The 20,802-nt window shown below is 37.7% G+C and overlaps 1 protein-coding gene across 2 annotated transcripts in view; it reads left to right on the top strand.

Annotated features, from left to right (window-relative positions):
* Positions 1-20,802, top strand: part of Slc44a1 (solute carrier family 44 member 1) — a 487,317-nt gene that overhangs the window by 242,057 nt on the left and 224,458 nt on the right. The window lies entirely within an intron of this gene.

Below are 20,802 nucleotides of genomic sequence, written 5' to 3'. Positions count from 1 at the left end.
CCCCCCCCAAAAAACCCCAGAAAAAAAACCCCACCTCTCTAGTACTACAGCAACTTCAGTCGAGGAAATGAAAAGGACAGTATTCTGGGTGCTTCTGAAGAGTGTAAGGACACAGCTGAATTGTAATTTTGCTCGATTTACAAACTCTCCTGAGTTCCTGAAGTTTTACTTCCGATGAAAATTTCATATCCAGGGACTAAGGTTGTAGCTCTGTAGTGGAGTGCTTGCCTAACCTGCCTGAAACCCTAAGTTTGATCCCCAGCACCGCAAAAGACAGGAAATTTCATTTCCTCTGACAAGATAATTTGGACTGTATTAGAGTCATCACCACACTGAATTTTTTCTGTCTTACAAAATTCCTGAGTCTAGAACTTTTCTTCTGTGGTCTGGATCCTTTGCTGCTGTTCTTCATTCTCTTTTCCAAGAAAACAAACGACTCAGAGCTCCAGAATGTAAAAGCAGCCAAAATCCTCCCTCCACTCTCCGTGACTGTTACACGCTTTACTTGGATTTAAGAACGGGACACTCAAACAGAATTGGACGTAGTTGTGTTGCTATTCCTACAGACAAGCTGAGAACTTGACACCTGCCTTCCTTCTCTGACATACTTTAACACTGCATTTCAATGTTAAAGTCCAGAGGCAGCTAACGACAGATCTGCTTTCTCTCTTGATTGGAGATTTTTTTTGTCAACCAACTTGGTTAATCAATTGGAAAGCTTTACTTCCTTCTTATTTAGTATTCAAAATTGATATAGTTCTCCTGCTCTAATTTGGTGAAGGATTATGTACATTTTAATCATTTCTTGATTCCAAAATCTTAGAAGAGGCCAGATTGAAACCTCTACGATCTCCTTGGGATCCAAGACACCAAGCAGTCACAAGACGAGGGGCAGATGAACAGCCTCCTCAAAGAGAAGTAGCAAATGATTCTCTTTCTGCCTCTTTCAGTAATAGTCCCACTTACAGGACTGGTTGTTAATCTTCCACAGGAAGAGAATGCTAAATCTGCTCAAAAGTGAAGAAGACATGACAGTGAGGAAAAACGAATTAGCCTATTAGAACTTTATAGAGAATGCTTATTACTTTGAGTTGACTTTGAGGCATTTCATTGCATATTTCTGTACTGCCAGCTGGCTTCAGATGGCTAATGAACTCTCCAAACATACCTAGTGGCCTTCATTAATTTACCCTGGTGACCTACGGTGGGACATGATTTCATAAGGAGAGGTAAAGTCCAAGCCATCTAGCCCCTCACTGAATTGTGTCAAATTGTCAAAAAAAAAAAAAAAAAAAAGCTAGTAGCCCTCTGGTTCCTTTTTTGGCAGTCTTTCCAGTGGTTGTGGCTGTCCCCTACTTCCCTAAAAAATCTGATTTTTTCTTTCTCACTTTTTATCAATGTATTCCATTCAGCCACCAAGCTGCCCAGCACCAACAGCACTGTCAAGTCCATACGCCTAGCACATTGCAAGTACTATACTTAAAATTTATTAACTGAATCCAAAACTTCCTCTTTGAATTCCAAATTAACATTTTTCTCTCAGGTGGACAAGACTTATTCCTTCCTTAACCTATATGCTCTTTTCTCTGACTCTACAGGATTAGCCATATGAATAGGGAAGACAAACTATCCTTTCTTTCAAAGACTTTGTTCTACCTAGGTTTTCACATATCTGTAAAGACCTTAGACATTCACTTTTTTAAACCCCCTTGAAATTGTTGCTCCTTGGTTCCAAAGGCATATTTAGGCACTTTCTGACAAGTAGATTGTCAGAACATATGGCTGTTTTCTATACTGACAACATAGACTTTCTCCTTCCAGTTGACACCAGAGAATACATTTTAAACTTTCCAGTGTACAATCTTCATGCAAATTCCAGTTGGAGAAACTAATATTTATGAAGAATTGTCTAAAGAATGTATAGTCCACCTGTCTGAGCTGTCAAAATGTTATCTTTTTGGATCAAGTCAACCAATCACAAGAAAATTGATTTGGCTTTGGCTAGTTGTGTCTGATGTTTTGACATTAACCTACAAGGAGGGATATCATTTTTGAGAAGCCATAAAATAATTTGTCTGGGACCCTTATATAGACAGGTTGTCAAAGGCTGTGTCACAAAGTATTTTCTTGAAGATTACACAGGAAGAAGTTCCTCTCCGTTCTCACTTCTAGGAATTTGATTTTTATCTTTGTACATTGTAAATGAGGCCACTTTACACTCCTTGCTAGGAAGCTCAATGTTAGATAGGTGTCTCACCTTTTGCAAACATACCAGACCTCAGAATTTTGTGTACTAACATTATCTCTGGCTTTATTGTAATTTTGCTATTCTTATTTTTTTATTTGCTCAGATATTCCCACTTCATGTTTTACTACATTACACTTAATACATTTTTGTAAGCCATCACTAATACTTTGGAGAAGAAAGGAAACATAAATATATTACAATTTTTATTAATCCAAGTAGTTCTGCCTCAAAATGATGTTGCACTCAAGGAATACTGTATAATCATCAAAGGTGAGTGAAAGGGAATTCCTTTTTTTTTTTTTCTAGACAAGTGACTCATTTTATGTAGCTGAGGATGGCTTCAAATTCATGGTAATCTTCCTGCCTCAGCCACCTAAATTCTGGGATTACACACATGTGCCACCACACCCAGCAGAATTCCATTTTTTCACCTGACATTTTTAAAGTAAATCCACATGTACAGCACTACCTACTAAAATTCAATTTCCTTGCTTGTCTACTTTTCTTGGGTTTCTCTAGTTTCTTTCTCTTCCCATGCCCCTTAACACTCATCCAACATTCTATTTCCAGCAGCTCTTTTCTCTCTCTTCCCACTCTCTCTGCTCCATCCATTTATTATGTTACCTTTTCTTGAACAAGGGAAGATAAAAAAAAAATGTTGGCTATCAGAAGATTCCTTTTGGCTGGGGGAAGAGAGTAAGGAAAATTGCACTGCTAGATTAATAATCTGGCTCATTACATATAAATAATTATTTAATTTTTAAAATTTATGAATCACTAAGCTTTATTAAGTTTTATTTAAAAAGATCAAATTCCAGGCCAGGGGTCTAGCTCAGTGGTACCACTGCCTCCCTCACAAGCGCAAGGTCCTGAGTTCAATCCCCTGTACCAAAAAAAAAAAAAAAAACAGATCAAATCCCCAAACATCAGTATCTCTGAACATATGAGACCCCCGAAATCTTGGAGAAAGAAAAATAATAAAAGGCTAAAAGAAAAATATGGTGGAAAAATTTAGACTATACCCAGAAAAAATATCAAAGCAGGAAAATGTCAGGTGAAACATTCTTAGCATCCTTGCCTTTCAGCATTAGACTAACATAAATATCCAATATTAAAGGAATAATTAGGTAAATCATAATCACTCAGGCAATGGGATAGATGTAGCCATTAAATGTTTATCTTTAAAAATGTGTCATAGCAAAGAAAAAAAGTGTGTGTAATTATGTAATGATAACTGACAAAAAGCAAAATAAGTCATATTGTGCTGTAATCTACTGATGTGTGTGTGTGTGTGTGTGTGTGTGTGAGTGTGTGTGTTCCTCCAGAAGACAGAGGGAACCATACAGGAATGGAATAGGGGAGTGTGAGGGCAAGAAGGAACCCTGACAAACACTGACATGTAGGGATGCTCAGCAAAGAATGAGGGCCTTCAAAGGAAACAGGGAAGCTAAAGCAAAGAAACTGAAAAAGAGTGAACAGAGAGCATTCTGTCAGAGAAGATAGCACGTCCACAGTGTTAGACACATTCTATGCTTTACCACATTAGTCCTCACAAATGTCCTGGTGGGAGATCCTATTACATTCATTTGCCTGCAAGCAACCTAGATTTCAAGAGACTGAGCAAGTTGGACAATATTCCAGAATAAGGGAGGAAAGGGATTGAGTTCTGCCTCTAGGCACGACCCAAGCTCTTTGCTTTAGAGCAGGTTGCATCCCTGCCACATTAGAAGAAGAAATTGCTTCTACATGTATGTGATACCTTGGCTTAGGTGGAAGGGATGAAAACACTTCTGCTGCAAGGAGAGAGATAGGGAGGAAGAGTGAAAGAACAGCCCCCAGACTGAGGGATTAGTATGAGGATTGCAAACTCCTTTCCTTACAGGGAAATCAAGGTTAAAAAAAAAAAAAAAGCAATGTGACAACTGGGAGCATGCACACACTGTCTAAAGTGGGTAGGAATATGGTTATGATTCACTGTTGTCAGGTGTTCAGATTTGTTTACAGAAGACAAAAATCTAGGATTTATCTTTTTTGTAAGATTCTCAATTTTGATACTGAAAGCTATCAAAAAAAATTTTAAGTACTGTCTAGACTAAGTAAGTCTGAAAAGTAGATAAATCTTGGTTGTAGGTCCCTAGCTTAGCACATTTGTTGGTAGAGTTCCACTATAGAACCATACACCCTCAGCCATGCTGATCCTATGCAGGCTAGGAAATCCCCTGGGTTGAAGGCAGGAAAAAGAGCAGGTCTTGGAAGGGGCACTTCTTCTTCCATCTTTCTCCCTCAGTCAATCTTACTGGGCCCATTACTCAGCTTTCTCTGATGAATGCTTTGTTGGGTTTTGTTCCATGGAGTTAAATGTGCATGGAGTGTCTCTCCTCACAGCCCCTTTTCTAGGAAAATAAATGGCTAGCTCCCTGGAGTTGGGGATTTTTTATGCAATGACTTTCCTGTATGAGATTTATTGCAGCAGCTTTGTGGGAGATTTGTAGTAAGTAGTGTTCAGGCTGTAGGTCTTAAATCCTCAATGCCACAGTCATAACTCTCTGAGAAGGAAATGATAGAAGATCAGAGCAGCTAATATTGCATTATGATGATACTGTCTCCTCAGAAATGATTTCACTCTCACTGCTGCTGTCTTACTTAGGAAACATTCTTCAAATGTGCTTGAGATATCTATCCTGGTGGTGCTTTGCCATAGTCAAGAAAACCCATAGACCAGGGGAAGAGAGCTAACATTTTTTGAGCGCCTACCATTCTCTCCCTTCGAGAATAAGGAGACTGAGGCTCAAAGACATAAAATAATTTCCTCAAACTACAAAACCACAGATTCCAAAGTAGGTCTTATCTAACATGCCAACTAGAATATATTTTTATTTTAAATATACAAAAGAATGTCTACTGAATCAAAGTTGACAAAAGTGGTGAAATAGTTTTATCATTTTAAGTTTAACCTGAAGCTATTTCGCTTTCAGACTTAGTCTACAGTGCACAATAAGCAGTTTACATGACACCACGAGGAAACAATCAGACACACTCAAGCTGTGGAATAATGACAATCATTATTCAAAAAGTCTACACCATGGGGGGAAAATGCCAGGGTACTATTTTAGATTTTAAAATATTTAAAAGACAAAATAACCAAATACAATATATAAACCTCAATTGGATCCTGTATGAGATTTCCAAAACGGACAACTAAGGGCTGGGGATTTAGCTCAGTGGTTCCACTGCCTGCCTCGCAAAAGGGGCAACTATATGAGGTGTTTGGGGGACCAACTGAGGAAATGTGAATGTGGACTATATGTTAGATATTAGGAAACTACTGGATATTTTCAATATGATAATGATATTGTGATAATGGAAAAAATAACCTTATTCTTAGGAAATACACACTGAAGTATTTAGGAGTGAAGTATCACAGTGCCCACTTTTTAATTTCAAATAGTTGAGAGAAAAATCACACAGATGTGTATCTGCAAAATATGGCAAAATGTTATCCATTGCTGATCTAGGTGATGAGAATGTAGATGTTTATTTTACTCTTCTTCCAAATTTTCTGTGCATTTCAATTTTTTCATAGTAATGTGAAAAAATATACAAATAAAATTTGACTGGCTTAAGCTGCCTTAGGATAGAGAAAATGCTGCCCTGAATAGAGTGAAAGTATTTTGAAATTCCTGTAGATCACAACTACATTATCTCTAAGAATGTGTTCATTACAGTAAATGTAAAAAAAAACATTTTAAAAGGAGAGTGATACATGATTACAGTATGAAACATATTTGCAGGTAGATAAGCACAAGAAATGTATCTCTTCAATTAGTGGAATAGAAGTGATTTGTTTCAAAATCACTCTTGCTCTCTCATCTTTTCTGTTAATATAATTGTCAAAAGCTATGTTCATAGACCAAGACAAAATATGATCCTATGCCGGGGCTTTAGCTCAGTGGTTCTGCCGCCTGCCTCATAAGTGCAAGGTCTCAAGTTCAATCCCTGGTACCAAAAAAAAATGATCCTAACTTTTTTGATATGCTGTGGAGTTACATACAGATAAATATTTTTCTTTTAAAAATCATCCTAGGAATCTTCTCGAAGAAGTTAAAGTCATATTACAGTGATACATGCATAGCCATGTTTATAGCGGCACAATTTATGATAGCTAAATCTTGGAAGTAATCTATATGTCCATCAACAGATGAATGGATAAAGAAAATGTGCTATTTATAGATCATCAAGTACGACTCTGCCATAAAAAAGGATAAATGTAAGATATTTGTAGGTAAATGAATGAACCTTGAGAACATAATATCAAGTGAAATAGATACAGAAGTTTAAATATCACATGGTTTCTCTTATATGAGAAACCCAAAATAGAAATAAAGAGCAAGGCCATACCAAGGTCGCGAGTCAGGCGGAACGCGCCGAATCAGCCCACACTCGGGCAGCAAACCACTGGAAAGCCCCCCCACCCCACCCCCACCCCCTGCTCCTCTGGCCTCTTCTCTGTACAGCCACCTGGTTCCACACTACAAAGACACAGAGGACACGGGACCACCAGACCACTGTACTGGGTAAGTTGGAGTCATCTTCACCTCCCATCAGTACCAGGACTATCTTCAGGGGAAGGGCAGCTGGAACCTGCAATACAACTCTGCAGAGTCCAACCCTATAGGAGGACAGGGAGCTCAACTTGGGACTTACAGCCAGAAATCTGCCTGAATCTCACGGGTCTGCAACTAGCTTGCTGAGACTCATTCACTTATAGCTGCACACTGCAACCCACGTTGTCTATTGTGGCAGCAGAGACATACCCTGAAAGAGGCCCTTCATTTTCATTGTTATTTTTTATTCCCAAAGTTAGTATTATTAGTTTTTTTCTCTCTTCTTTTCTTTTGCTCCTCTTATCTTTAATTTTTTTTCCTACTCTTTGCAAATATTTGTTTTTCTCTCCTTTTTCTTCTTTTCTTCTTTCTTTTCTCTTTCCTCTCTCTCTCTTACACTCACTCTCTTGCTCTCCAACATTGTTCATCTTCCCTTTTTGTCCCTGTTCTGGCCCTCATTCAGAGTTCTTCTTTATTTTCCTATTATTCTGTTTTTCCTCCTCACCTGTGTCCTCTGGTCACACTGCTAACCTTCCCCTATCCTTCTTCCCATCTGTCCCTCCCTCCCCAACCCCTTCTAACTCCTCATCCCAAAGGATAAAGTTGTTATATTGAAGAGTTTATTCACTATATGTTGGGTTGGTCCTTGATCTTGATTTAAGTCACACAGCCAAAGGTGATAGATTAATACAACCACAAAATGTCATTTTCGAAGATGTACTTGATGCAGTGGTGTTGCTGATTGTATCACTTGGGCTAAGGTGTTGTTATTGATCTAGTCAAGGAACCTTCCTAGTATAAGGAAAATGAGATAGCCTTAGAGTCATTAGAGACTCAAAACTTAAAGACCAGTATATCTAGAAGACACCTCTGAGAAGCAATCATTCCATAAGGGTTCTAATTACAAGTAACAATAAGCAATTTCAAACTATCAACCCAGAAGTTAAATCAAGGAGAGTACCAAAAACAAAAATGAGAAGACATTTAAGCAAGGCACAAACTCAGACTTCCACCCCACCAAGGGTTAATCCTGGGGGAAATGAGATGGAAAAGTCCTATAACCAACCACCTGGATACCCTGAACTGATAGCACAGGAAGTAACAAAACAGATGAATGAGGCTCTAGAAAAATTCAAAGCAGAAATAATCTCCCAGATATCTACAGAGATGGTGAGCAGAGTGAAAGACATGATTAGAGGATCTAGAACAGAAACAGATAAAAAAATAGATGAGCTCAGAAACAGGCTGGAAGCCATAAATACCCAGCATAAGAAAGAAATGGTAACCATGAAACAGATTCAAACAGATATTCAGGAGATCAAAAACTCCACTGAAAGCATGCAGAGCACAGTAAGGGAATGTGAAGATAGAATATCAGATATAGAAGACAGGATTGCAATTAAGGACCATGAAAACAGAGATCTCTACAAAATAATAAGGGACCATGAGAAATCAATCCAGCAGCTGCTAGATGATGCAAAGAAGAATAACATAAGACTGATAGGAGTCCACAAAAAAACAGGAGAAAGTACAATTGACATTAAAAAACTGTTCACAGAAGTAATAGTAGAAAACTTGCCAGACAGAGGTAGAGAATTGGACATACAGATAAGTGAGGCATATAGAATTCCAACTAGCCATGATCAAAAAAAATCTACACAGAGATGTATAATAGTCAAGATCCCAGAAACCCAACTGAAGAACAAAATCCTACAGGCAGTTAGAGAAAACAAATCACCTACAAAGGAAAGCCCATCAGAATCATGGCAGACTTTTCAACACAAACCCTCAAATCAAGGAGAGCCTGGAGTGAAGTATTTCAAGCCCTAAAAGAAAATAACTTCCAACCTAGACTGTTGTATCCTGCAAAATTATCTTTCAAAATCGATGGGGAAATTAGATACTTCCATGACAAAGAACACATGAGAAATTTCATGAACACCAAACCAGAACTCCAAACAATTTTAAGCAATATCCTAGAAAAAGACAATGAAGGCCACAACTCCATGAGGCCCAACAGAGGGAAGCCACCAGGCAAGGTAAGACACTAAAGGGAAAGGGGGAAAAAATAAGAAATAAAAGAGCCAACAAAAGTAAAACATCATGACAAGGATAAATCAATATCTATCAATTATAACCATCAATGTTAATGGCCTCAGTTCACCAATCAAAAGAAATAGACTGGCAGAATGGATTAAAAAGGAAAATGTAACAATATGCTGTATACAAGAAACACACCTAACTCAAAAAGAAACTCATAGACTGAAAGTAAAAGGATGGAAAACAGTTCTCCACACCACAGGAACCCAGAAGAAAGCAGGGATAGCAATCTTATTTCCAGACAAAGTAGATTTCAAACCAAAACTAATTAAGAGAGACAAAGATGATCACTACATCCTTGTGAAGGGAACAATCAAAGAGGAAGCGATGACAATCATAAATATATATGCACCAAATACGAATGCCCCCAACTATACAAAACAAATATTAATAGACATGAAAAACCAAATAAACACTAACACAATTGTAGTGGGGGACCTCAATACCCCACTGTCACAAATAGACAGATCATCTAGACAAAAAGTTAACAATGAAATTCTAGAACTGAACCAAGCTATTGAACAAATGGACTCAATAGACATTTATAGAGTGTTCCACCCCACAAAATCAGAATACACTTTCTTTTCAGCTGCACACGGGTCATTCTCCAGAATAGACCACATGCTAGCTCATAGGACATGTCTAAGTAAATGTAAAAGAATTGAAGTTACCCCCTGTATATTATCAGACCATAGTGCAATAAAACTGGAGCTCAATAACATAAGAAACTGCAAAACCCCAACAAACACATGGAAACTGAATAACACCCTCTTGAACAACCAATGGGTCACAGAAGTAATTAAAGAAGAAATTAAACAGTTTCTACAAGTAAATGAAAATGCCAGTACAACATACAGAAATCTATGGGACACAATGAAAGCTGCTCTATGTGGGAAATTCATAGCAGTGAATGCCCATATTAGGAAAACAGAAAACTCAGATAAATAACCTAATGCAGAAGCTCAAGCTCCTAGAAAAAGAAGAGCATAACAAATCCAAAGCTCATACAAGAGAGGAAATTATAAAGATCAGGACAGAAATCAATGCAGTGTACACTAAGAGAACAATACAAAAAATCAATGAATCAAAGAGTCGATTTTTTGAAAGAATAAATAAAATCCACAAACCTTTAGCCAACCTTATCAAAAAAGGGAAAGAAAAGGCACAGATACATGCAATTAAGAATGAAAAAGGTGAATTCACAACAGATCCAACAGAAATCCAGAGGATCATCAATACCTCCTTCAAGAACCCCTACTCCAATAAAATGGAAAACACAGAAGAAATGGGCAGATTCTTAGATACATACAAATGGCCAAAGTTAAATGAAGAAGATATAGAAATTCTAAACACCCCAATTACAATGAGTGAAATTGAAAATGTAATAAAATATTTACCAACAAAGAAAAGCCCAGGTCCAGATGGCTTCACTGCTGAATTTTACAAGACATTTAAAGAAGAACTAATGCCATTGCTCTTTAAACTCATCAAGGAAATTGAAAGGGAAACAATACTTCCAAATTTATTCCTGGAAGCAAGTGTCACTTTGATTCCAAAACCAGGGAAAGGCCCAACCTAAAAAGAGAACTACAGGAAAATCTCCCTAATGAACATAGATGCAAAAATCCTCAACAAGATACTGGCAAACAGATTACAGAGGGTCATCAAGAAGATCATACACCCTAACCAAGTTGGATTTATCCCAGGGATGCAAGGATGATTCAGCATTCATAAATCAATAAATGTAATACACCATATTAACAGAGTCAAGGACAAAAACCATATGATCATCTCAATAGATGCAGAAAAAGCTTTCGACAAAATCCAGCACCCATTCATGATAAAACCCTACAGAAAATTGGAATAGAAGGTCTCTATCTTAACCTGATTAAGGCTATCTATGAAAAACCAACAGCCAACATCATACTAAATGGTCAAAAACTGAAAACTTTCATGCTAAAATCAGGAACAAGACAAGGATGCCCACTATCACCACTCCTGTTCAATATAGTTCTGGACACATTAGCCACAGCAATTAGAAAAGAGAAAAAAATAAAAGGAATAAAGATAGGAAAAGAAGAAGTTAAACTGTCATTATTTGCTGACAATATGATACTTCACATAGAAGACCCAAAAAACTCCGCCAGAAGACTTCTAGTCTTAATTGACAGATTCAGTAGAGTAGTTGGATACAAGGTCAACATTCAAAAAACAATAGCCTTCTTGTTCACAAATAACAGACTCACTGAGAGAGAAATTAGGGAAACAATTCCTTTTACAATAGCATCCAAAAAATGAAAAATCTAGGAATCAACCTAACAAAGGAAACAAAAGACCTCTACATGAAAACTACAGCACTCTGAAAAAAGAGATTGAACAGGATACAAGAAAATGGAAAGACATCCCTTGCTCCTGGGTAGGAAGAACCAATATAGTGAATATGGCCATACTTCCAAAACTACTATATAGATTCAATGCAATACCAATTGAAATTCCAACAATATACTTCACAGAATTAGAGAAAACAATCCAAACATTCATTTGGAACCATAAGAGACCTAGAATAGCTAAAGCAATTCTAAGCAACAGAGACATGGTTGGGGGTATCACAATCCCCAACTTGAAACTATACTACAAAGCTACTGTGATAAAATCAGCATGGTACTGGCAAAGGAACAGACCTGAGGATCAGTGGAATAGATTAGAAGATGCAGAAACAACCACAGACATACTCAGCCACCTCATCTTTGACAAAGGAGCCAACCACCATCATTGGAGGAAAGATAGCCTATTTAATAAATGTTGTTGGAAAAACTGGACTTCAACCTGCCAAAGATTAAAACTAGATCCATACCTATCACCATGCACTAAACTAAGGTCGAAGTGGATTAAAGATATAAATATTAAGACAGAAACACTAAACTTGCTGGAAGATAAGTTAGATAGAACTCTTGAAGACATTGGCATAGGAAAAGACTTCATGAACAAAACCTCAGCAGCACGGGACCTAGCAGAAAAAATCAACAACTGGGATCTCATCTTATTAAAAAGCTTCTGCACTGCAAAAGAAACCACCAACAGAGCTAACAGACAACCTACAATATGGGAAAATATTTTTAGCGGCTGTACCTCAGACAAAGGACTACTATCTAGAATATATAAAGAATTTTTAAAAATCAGACCCCCCAAATTCAAAGACCCAACTCAAAAATGGGCATCTGAAATGAACTGACATTTCTCAGACAAAGAAGTAAAAGCAGCACACAAATATATGAAAAAATGTTCAACATCACTGGTCATTCGAGAGCTGCAAATGAAAACAACACTGAGATTCCACCTCACCCCAGAAAGAATGGCTGCTATCAAGAAATCAACAAATAACAAATGCTGGCAGGGTTGTGGGGAAAGAGGAACCCTTCTCCATTGCTGGTGGGAGTGCAGACTAGTCCAACCACTGTGGAAGTCAGTATGGAGATACCTCAAAGAACTAGGACTAGAGGTCCCATTTGACCCAGCTATTCCCCTGCTGGGTATCTTCCCCAAAGAATTAAAAGAATCATACCACAGAGATACATGTGCACCCATGTTCATAGTGGCACAGTTTGTAATAGCTAAAGCTTGGAAGCAGCCCAAGTGCTCATCAACTGGAAAATGGATAAAGAAAATGTGTTTTTTTAAAAAATGGAGTACTACTAAGCCATAAAGAATGAAAAACTAGAGTCATTTATAGCTAAATGGATGCATATCAAGGCCTTACTCTTAAGTGAAATAAATAGGACACACATGTGTAAATACTGAATAGTTTCTCTAGTGTGAGAAACTTATAGTGTAAACAAGGGTTAAAATGATTAAAATGAATAATTGATAATTTGAAATAGGAAATAAGGTCCAAAGACGAAGGAGTGAAGGGAGGGGAAGGGGAAAGGAAAAGAGGGAAAGGAAAAACTATGAGAAAAGAAAAAAAAATGGAAATGAAATCTATGTAAATAGGGAAGGGTGGAGGGGGTGAAGGGCACACAGGTAATGGGGAAAAAAATAAGAATCATGTACAGGTACAAACACCCAATGATAAATGTAACTGTATTGTATACCTAAAATGTACCAATAAAAGAACAACAACAACAAAAAGAAATCAATAAAGAGCAAAATAAAAGATAGATAATAGGAAGTAGGGCGATCTTTTTCAAATGGGAAGGGAAGCAAGAGACAGAGGAGAAGAAGGAAGGAAAGGGGATTTTAAAAAGAAAAATTTGAAGAAAAAATAAAAACAGAGCTTTTCCAAATGGGAAGAGTATCAAGAGTTGGAGGGAGCAAGGAGAGATGGGAGGGGAAGGGGACAAAAAAGAAATTAAAATGTGTTATATACAAACACCTCTTGATAAATGTAATCGTTATTACTACAAACCTATACTAATAAAATATAATTAATTAAAAATCATTCTAGAATCACATTGTAAATAAATACTATCCATTTTGTTTGTTTTAGTTTGTTTGTTTTTGGTACCCAGGATCGAACTCCGGTCCTTGCACTTGAGGGACAGGCAGTGGAACCACTGAGCTAAATCCCGGGCCCTACTATCCATTTTTATTTTTTTTTTGGTACTGGGGATCGAACTCTGGTCCTTGAGCTTGCACAGCAGGCAGCAAAACCACTGAACTAAATCCCTGGCCCCTTACTATCCATTTTTAATAATTGGTAAATATATTGAATGTATTGCAGTGCTAAAAACAAATCAATATGAGAATTTCAGCTCTGTGATTCTACCATGGTTAGTAAGATCTGAGAAAAAATTAAGTAATTATAATTTTAAATTTGCCTCAAAAAAGTTAGAAGGTTAGTCCATGAATGGCCAAATAGTTTTACAAGAGGATCAAGTTTCACAAGTTTTTTAAGATCAATTGTCTAAAATGGGTCAGCAAACACAGGCCAGAAGCCTGTTTTTGTAAATAAAGTTAAATTGGAACATAGCCATGCTTTTTCATTTACATATTCCCTATGGCTGCTTTCTTTCATGCTACAGTGGCAGAATTGAGCAATGTTAATAAAGATTGTGCAGCATGCAAAGCACAAACTACTACTGTCTAGTCCTTTAAGAAAAAGATTGTCTACCCCTACTGTAAAAGTATATGTGTGAGCTGGGAGTATAGCTCAGTGATAGACCCCATGGTTAACATGCTCAGTGACAGGGCATGTTCTTAGCATTAAATAAATGATCATGTGTCTCTGTACGATGAAATGTACCACCATGAAAACTGATAGCTTTTTTAAAAGGATGTATTGCTTTTTTAATGAGGAAAAAATAAGATATTTTTAATTGATGAGGTTGTCTTCACTAACAAGGAAAACATTCATGAGAGTGATATTTAAGTAAAATAATTTATAGAATATTTCAAAATATATATTTCAGACATCATCTACATAAACCTACAAATATATAGAAAATGTCTGGAAAAATATAGATCATGCCACACACAGTGGTTTAGGGAAGTGATATTCAGAGCAAGTTTTTCTTTCCTAATATAATTCTAGACTATTTAATTTTTTATAATGAGCTTATATATGAAGAAAAGAAACATGTATATAAACACACACAGTACATTCATCATAAAAATAATGCTTATTAAAAGTTTTTTGGGTTTTTTTTTTTTTGATACCGGGGATCAAACTCGGGTCCTTGCGCTTGCAAGACAGGCGGTGGAACCACTGGGCTAAACCCCCAGCCCAAAAGTTTTTAAGTAAAACTAGTAAAATGCTTATGAAAAACTAAACACAAAATTGTAGGGGAAGTATGATCTCAACTTCAGGAAGAAAATATACACAGGAAAAGCACCAAGAAAATTCAAACTATTAAGTTATGCTTCTAGGAAATAGTCAAAAGAGCGTATCTTTCCTTGTCTTTTTACACTTATCTCTATCTTCCTGAACTTTGTATAATAAGCATATATTACTTGGATGATCAGGAAACTTTTTTTAAGTAAAAATTTGTTAAAATAACTTTTTAAAGGAAAAAATATTGTTATACTATTACCAATCTATATTACCAGGCTTTATAAATCCCATTATATCTATCTTTATCTCTGTCTCTCTCTCATACACATACAATAATTCATGGCAACATAATAACTAATTTCTCTTTTTTTTGGTAGGGTGGGGGCAGAGCACAGTGTTTTATCATGTTGCCCAAGCTGCCCTGAAATTCCTGGACTCAAGTGATTGTCTGCCTCAGACTCCCTAGTAGCTGGAAATATAGGCACACCACCACTCAGCAGTGACTTCTAGTAAATTCTACCTGATCCTCCAGTTCTGTTTCACACTTCATGTCCTCTCTTTCTTATAACTCACCTAAATATTCTATGTCATTTGAGTTCCACGGGCAAGATAAGGAGGAGGAAGACAAAAGTACTCAAGACTGCAAGGCTCTTGATAGTTTGGAAAGGATGAAATACCCGAGTCCTTACAAGAGCTTACAAGGCACAAAAGAGCTGGGGCCCCATTCCCGCACTCTCCTCTCACCACTCTGGCCATCACTCACAGTTCCTTCAAGTCTCCACACCAATTTCATCTTATCAGGGACACGTAACTCTAACAACTCTACCAAACTGGTTTTAAGATACACTCAAAAACACACGTTATTAAATCTAAATGAAATCATAAAAGTTAAAAGTCATATGTTAGTTAAATTCCAACATGGCTTCCTGACTCATCTTTGTATGGTTACTTCCCACACTGACTAGGGCTGACATGTGTAACTAATAGGAGACTGCAGAATGACAGCACGTGTTCCAAGACTAAATCATAACAACACTCAGGTTTCTACCTTGCTTTGGATCATTTGCTCTGGGGGAAACTTGTACCATGCCAAAACAACAACAACAACAACAACAAAACACTCAGGGAACCCTGCAAAAGGACCCATGTGGTGAGGAATTGAAGCCTCCTGCCAACATACAGCCCCAACTTATCATGTATATGATGTATAAGCCATCTTAGAAATAAACTGTCTAGACCCAGACAAGTCTTCATATGACTGCAGTCCTGGCCAGTATTTTGGCAGTAATTTCAAGAAAGACTTTAAAGCAGAATTACCCAGTATAGATAGTATGATCACATAATTATAAGACACACCATGTACGTTGTATACATGTCTACCTATTGTATGTTGTGTGTGTCGTATGTTTCTGTACATGTGTGTTGTATGTATACATGTATGTGCATTTTGCCTATCTATTTGTATGTCTTTAGAAGTTTCATGTGTGTATATATCTGTATGTATACTTTGTGTATCTATATAAATGTTGTATATATTTGTATCTTTGCCATTTGTATGTCTTGTGTAGCTGTACTATATCTGTGTGTATATTTGCATGTGCATTATATATGTATGTCTTATCAGGATGTATGTGCATTCTTCTGCATGCATACAGCTTCACTAGCCTGGGATTCATACAATTTCTTCCTCTAAGGCCAAATAAAATAAATGACTCTTAAAATAACTGACTCTTAATTTATGCAAGATGCTAGCACTTAGAGGACCAAGGTGAAACATATATAAGAACTCTTCTGTAAATCTAAAACGTTTTAAAAACAGATGACTGGATTAAAATATGATTATATATCTTATTAATATATATGGAATATTATCCAGCCACAAAAAAATGAAATTCTGTCATTTTCCCCAATGTCTTTGGAATCGGAGGACATTACATTAAGTGAAAAAAGTCAAACATACAAAAATAAATACTGCATTTTCTCAATTGTTTGTGAAAACTAAAATGTTGATCTCAAAGTAGAGAACATAATAGTGGTCACCAGAGCCTGGGAAGAGTGTAGGGGAAGAGGGACAGAGAAAGGATGATTAATTGGTAAAGAGGTAGAGTTGGACCACAGGGACAACTTCTAATGTTCTATAACACAGTAGAATAATTATTACTGACAATTAATTGACTATTTTAAAATAGCTAGTAAAATGGATTTTGAATGTCCCCAACACAAAGAAATAATATACCTGAGATAATCTGATCTGATCATTACAAAATATATACATGTACTGAAATGTTACAGTGTACCTCATGAATATGTTCAATTAGTATTTGCCAATTAAAGACAAAAAATACATTAATGAAAAAAGACATTCAAACTAGCAGTAAATCATTCCTCTTCCTTGAATCTAAAATTTCTCCTGGATACTTAATGCTTGTCCAAATGCACCAGCCTGATTGTGATTTCTTCACCAGTAGAGTTAGAATCAGGCCTGATGGCTCTACAACCATGGCCCAGATGAAAAACTCTCTAACTTGCCAATTGGCATTCCTATCTGCTAAACCTTCAGTGTGATCACCAGGGACCCAGATCCCCTTTCAATGTGTCCTCAAACATTTGAAAGAAGAAAAAAATACAGAAACACAGATTCAAGAGCCAGAGGCTAATTTTGGAGGGAACTACACTTTTAAGAGACCAGGGGAAGGGCTGGGGATTTAGCTCAGTGGTTCTGCTGCCTGCCTCGCAAGCGCAAGTTCCCGAGTTTGATCCCCAGTACCAAAAAAAAAAGATTATATTCATAGGAGGAAGTCGGTACATGTACATGACACAACTTAAATCTTTGGGCTGGGGATTTAGCTCAGTGGTTCCACTGCCTGCCTCGCAAAGGCCCGAGTTTGATCCTCAGTACTGGAAAAAAAAAAAAAATTTTTAAAAAGAGAGAGAGAGAGACCAGGGGAGGAGTAGACAGATCCTGTACTGATTTTGATTCTCCAGATCTAGGAGGTCTAAGGGAGGGTCCAAAGGAGGAAAAGCAGAGAGCTGCCTGCTCGGCAGACCAGGCCTTAAATAGTCAAGTCCTTCCCGGGATTGTGTGTGTTGCCACGGGCTCCTCATTTTACAGCAGGCTATTTTGAATTTAAATAGTATTCTCCCTCCACCCTTCTACTCAAGTCAAATGAGAGTTCTTTGAAGAGGAGAGTATTCGCTCTGCCCTGCTAGGCTGGAAACAAAGTGCTTGGCTCCTGGGGAAAGTGTGGTCTGTCCTTGCTCTCAGCTCAACTAAGCAACCTGTTGACGAGCTTGTAATTACCAGAACTGTGTGCTCTACAATGAATGTTCTTGGGGATTTTAATGATCAAAGTGAATGAACATGCTTCAACATTTGGAAACGTGCTTGAGAAGAATAATTGCTTTGAAGTGTTTCATAAATTGTTGCTAGGAGACCACACCAAGATGGGCCTTTTTAGTTATAACTTGAAGTTCAACTGGCAGGAAATGCTCCCATTTGAAATGTAGATAAGCAAATGGAACAAATCAGAAAAGAAATCAAGAAAGACTGAAACCTAATTGCTATTAGAGAAGCTCTTCCATGCAAAATGGAGAATAAGGGGCAAGACCATGTTGATGACAGCTATGGATCAGCGTCTCTGTTCTTATTATTTATGTGATTGTGGGCAATTCTCTATGTCTTTTAAGTTTCAGTTTTCTTTTTTTTTTTTGTCTAAGTTTTCTTAACCAAACAAATAGAAATATCATAACTCACTAATAATTATAAGGTCAGACCAAGGCACAATTGAGACCACTGAGGCAGGCAAAGTCTAAGCCACATGCAATGAGTTTATTGGATCCAGGTGCAGATGGGCCAAGGGCAAGAAGGGCATTGGCACTGAGAAGAGGGTGTGTGCAGTTGATATGGGGCATTTTAAGTAGGGGATGGGGCACTGGTCAAGAGGGTGGAAAATTTTAGAATCTTCTGGGTGATGGGCCTGGGGCTGGCTGATAAACAGGGCTGTGGTGAGAGCAGCAGAGCAGCTGCTGGCTTCTTGTTATCTCTGCTCCTGAGGATGAGGGTAGCAGGTCTGCTTGGTCAGGGGTCCGACTTGGGGGAACTTTTAATAATAATATAGGGCATATGGACCTCCAAATAATATAAGGGAAATATTATAACTCCCAACCTGCTGCTATATGTCTGAAACACTAAGTTCGTGTTCTCTAAAATCAAAGAATGAATTCTAGGAACAACAGAGGTTAAGAGTAGGAAAAATTTATTGAGAAAGATAGCTTCTGTCTAAGAGAGACGGAAAGTGGGTTGCCCACCAACCCTGCTTCTCCAGGGTGTTTTATTGAGCTCAGGCTCTAGGAGAGCTGGGTTCAAGGTGTGACAAAACTGTAGTCAACTAATAAGATTAAAAGTATAGTCACTTAGATAATGTTGATCCAATGAGAGGTCACAAGGGGGTATGAGGTGGGACGAAACTATGGTCAGCCAATAAGATTACAAGTATAGTCTCTTAGCTAACATTGATTAAATGGGGATCAAATGGGGAAGCAAGTCACATAACAAGTGTACATAAAATGAACAAGGATTTTCCAGGAAAGAATGGTCTAGCGATGTTTCGGTCCCCATCCAAGGTGATTTATGCCTGTTTAGAATATCAATCACTGCTATTCATCCCTAAAGAAAGTATGTGGGTGTAGTTGTTCCTCTTTCTTGAAGCCTGGTCTTCAGGGAATGTGCCTCCAGCCACAGTTGTCCTCTGTATTGACTGCTTTGAGAAACCAGCTCTGCCTGACTGCCTACAGTATTTCTAATTAACTAAGCTGCTTGTGCTCCCCCTCTCCCTGAGCCCTCCCCAATTAGAAGAGCCACTTAAAAGAAGCGCACAACCTGCTTTCGTGGAGAGTTTTCCAGGCATAAACCACTCTCAAATGCTGGCTGACAACAAAAAAGGACTCAAATTTAGCTGAGAGTGGTGGCAATTCTCTATAATCTCTCATGATTAAGTATAACAAGTCTTCCTGGGAACCTTCTGTAGGACTAAATACACCCTAGAATTTCCCCACTATAGGTGAGAAAACTGAAGAATTTATCCACTGATACTTACCTGAAGGTAATGATGAAGGGTTGCCACTAGGTGTCTGATGTCCCCAACATCTCCACAATGCCCAGCACAGTAATTTCTAGTGGAATAGAAGAAAACTCTCAAGCAGAAAAGCAGGGAACCATATGCACATAAGATAAGAACTTGCCAACACACCAAGGACAGCCCCATTTGAGTTATATGTGAATTCAAATACAGACCACAAAGACATGCAATACAGTCTCAGCAGAACTGCTATGCTTGTGACCAACAAGATAAAATTAGTTGATAGAGAACTAAGATCAAACAGAAATATATATATTCTGTATAAGTACCTGAATCTAAGAAAGAGAGAGAGAGAGGGAGAAGAAAGAAAGAGGAAAAGGGTTATTTTACAGAAAGGTAATCTGTGATTACTGATTTTTTTTCCTATACATTCAATCAATAAAGTAGCCTGGAATTTGGTCTAGGACTCCAGATTTGGGTGGGCCATACATGATTGAGCAAACCCTTTACATAAGCAAGTTCCTTGTAGTCTGGGAGATCTTGAACTTTCTTATGGAGTCTGTTCATTGTTGCTTTGCTACCTTCTGCCCACCATGAACTGTTTTTCCTCTGTGATGCCTGTCTGCCATGCCACACTGCCTTGGAACCAGCTGATTATGAACCGAAACCTCTACAAAGTGTGAGGTAATTAAACCTTTCAGGTTTTAACTTTGGGTGATGAGTATTTTATCTAGTCAATGAGAGAAATGTAACTAAAACAGAGTTCAACAATGGCTTGATTTCAGGCCCCACAGTTTAAATGTGAACTTTGAACATTAAATTGTATTTGGAAATTCCTTTTCAATTCTTCATGCATCAGCTACTTCTTTGCCTAATAATCCCTCGCCTGCCTGATAGCTATTTGCCATTTGGATCACTACCCAGCCAGGCAGGGCTCAAATTTGACACTCCCTAGTGTCAAGAGCAAAAGCATTTAAATGTTACCCACCATAATTTTCTCAG

Source organism: Heterocephalus glaber, unplaced genomic scaffold (assembly GCF_053883595.1).
Source record: "Heterocephalus glaber isolate CG9 unplaced genomic scaffold, H.glaber_assembly_v1.0 deba00001481, whole genome shotgun sequence".
NCBI classification, from domain to species: domain Eukaryota; kingdom Metazoa; phylum Chordata; class Mammalia; order Rodentia; family Bathyergidae; genus Heterocephalus; species Heterocephalus glaber.
The sequence above is the reverse complement of the archived record's forward strand: the minus strand, read 5'-3'. Positions and strand labels throughout refer to the sequence as shown.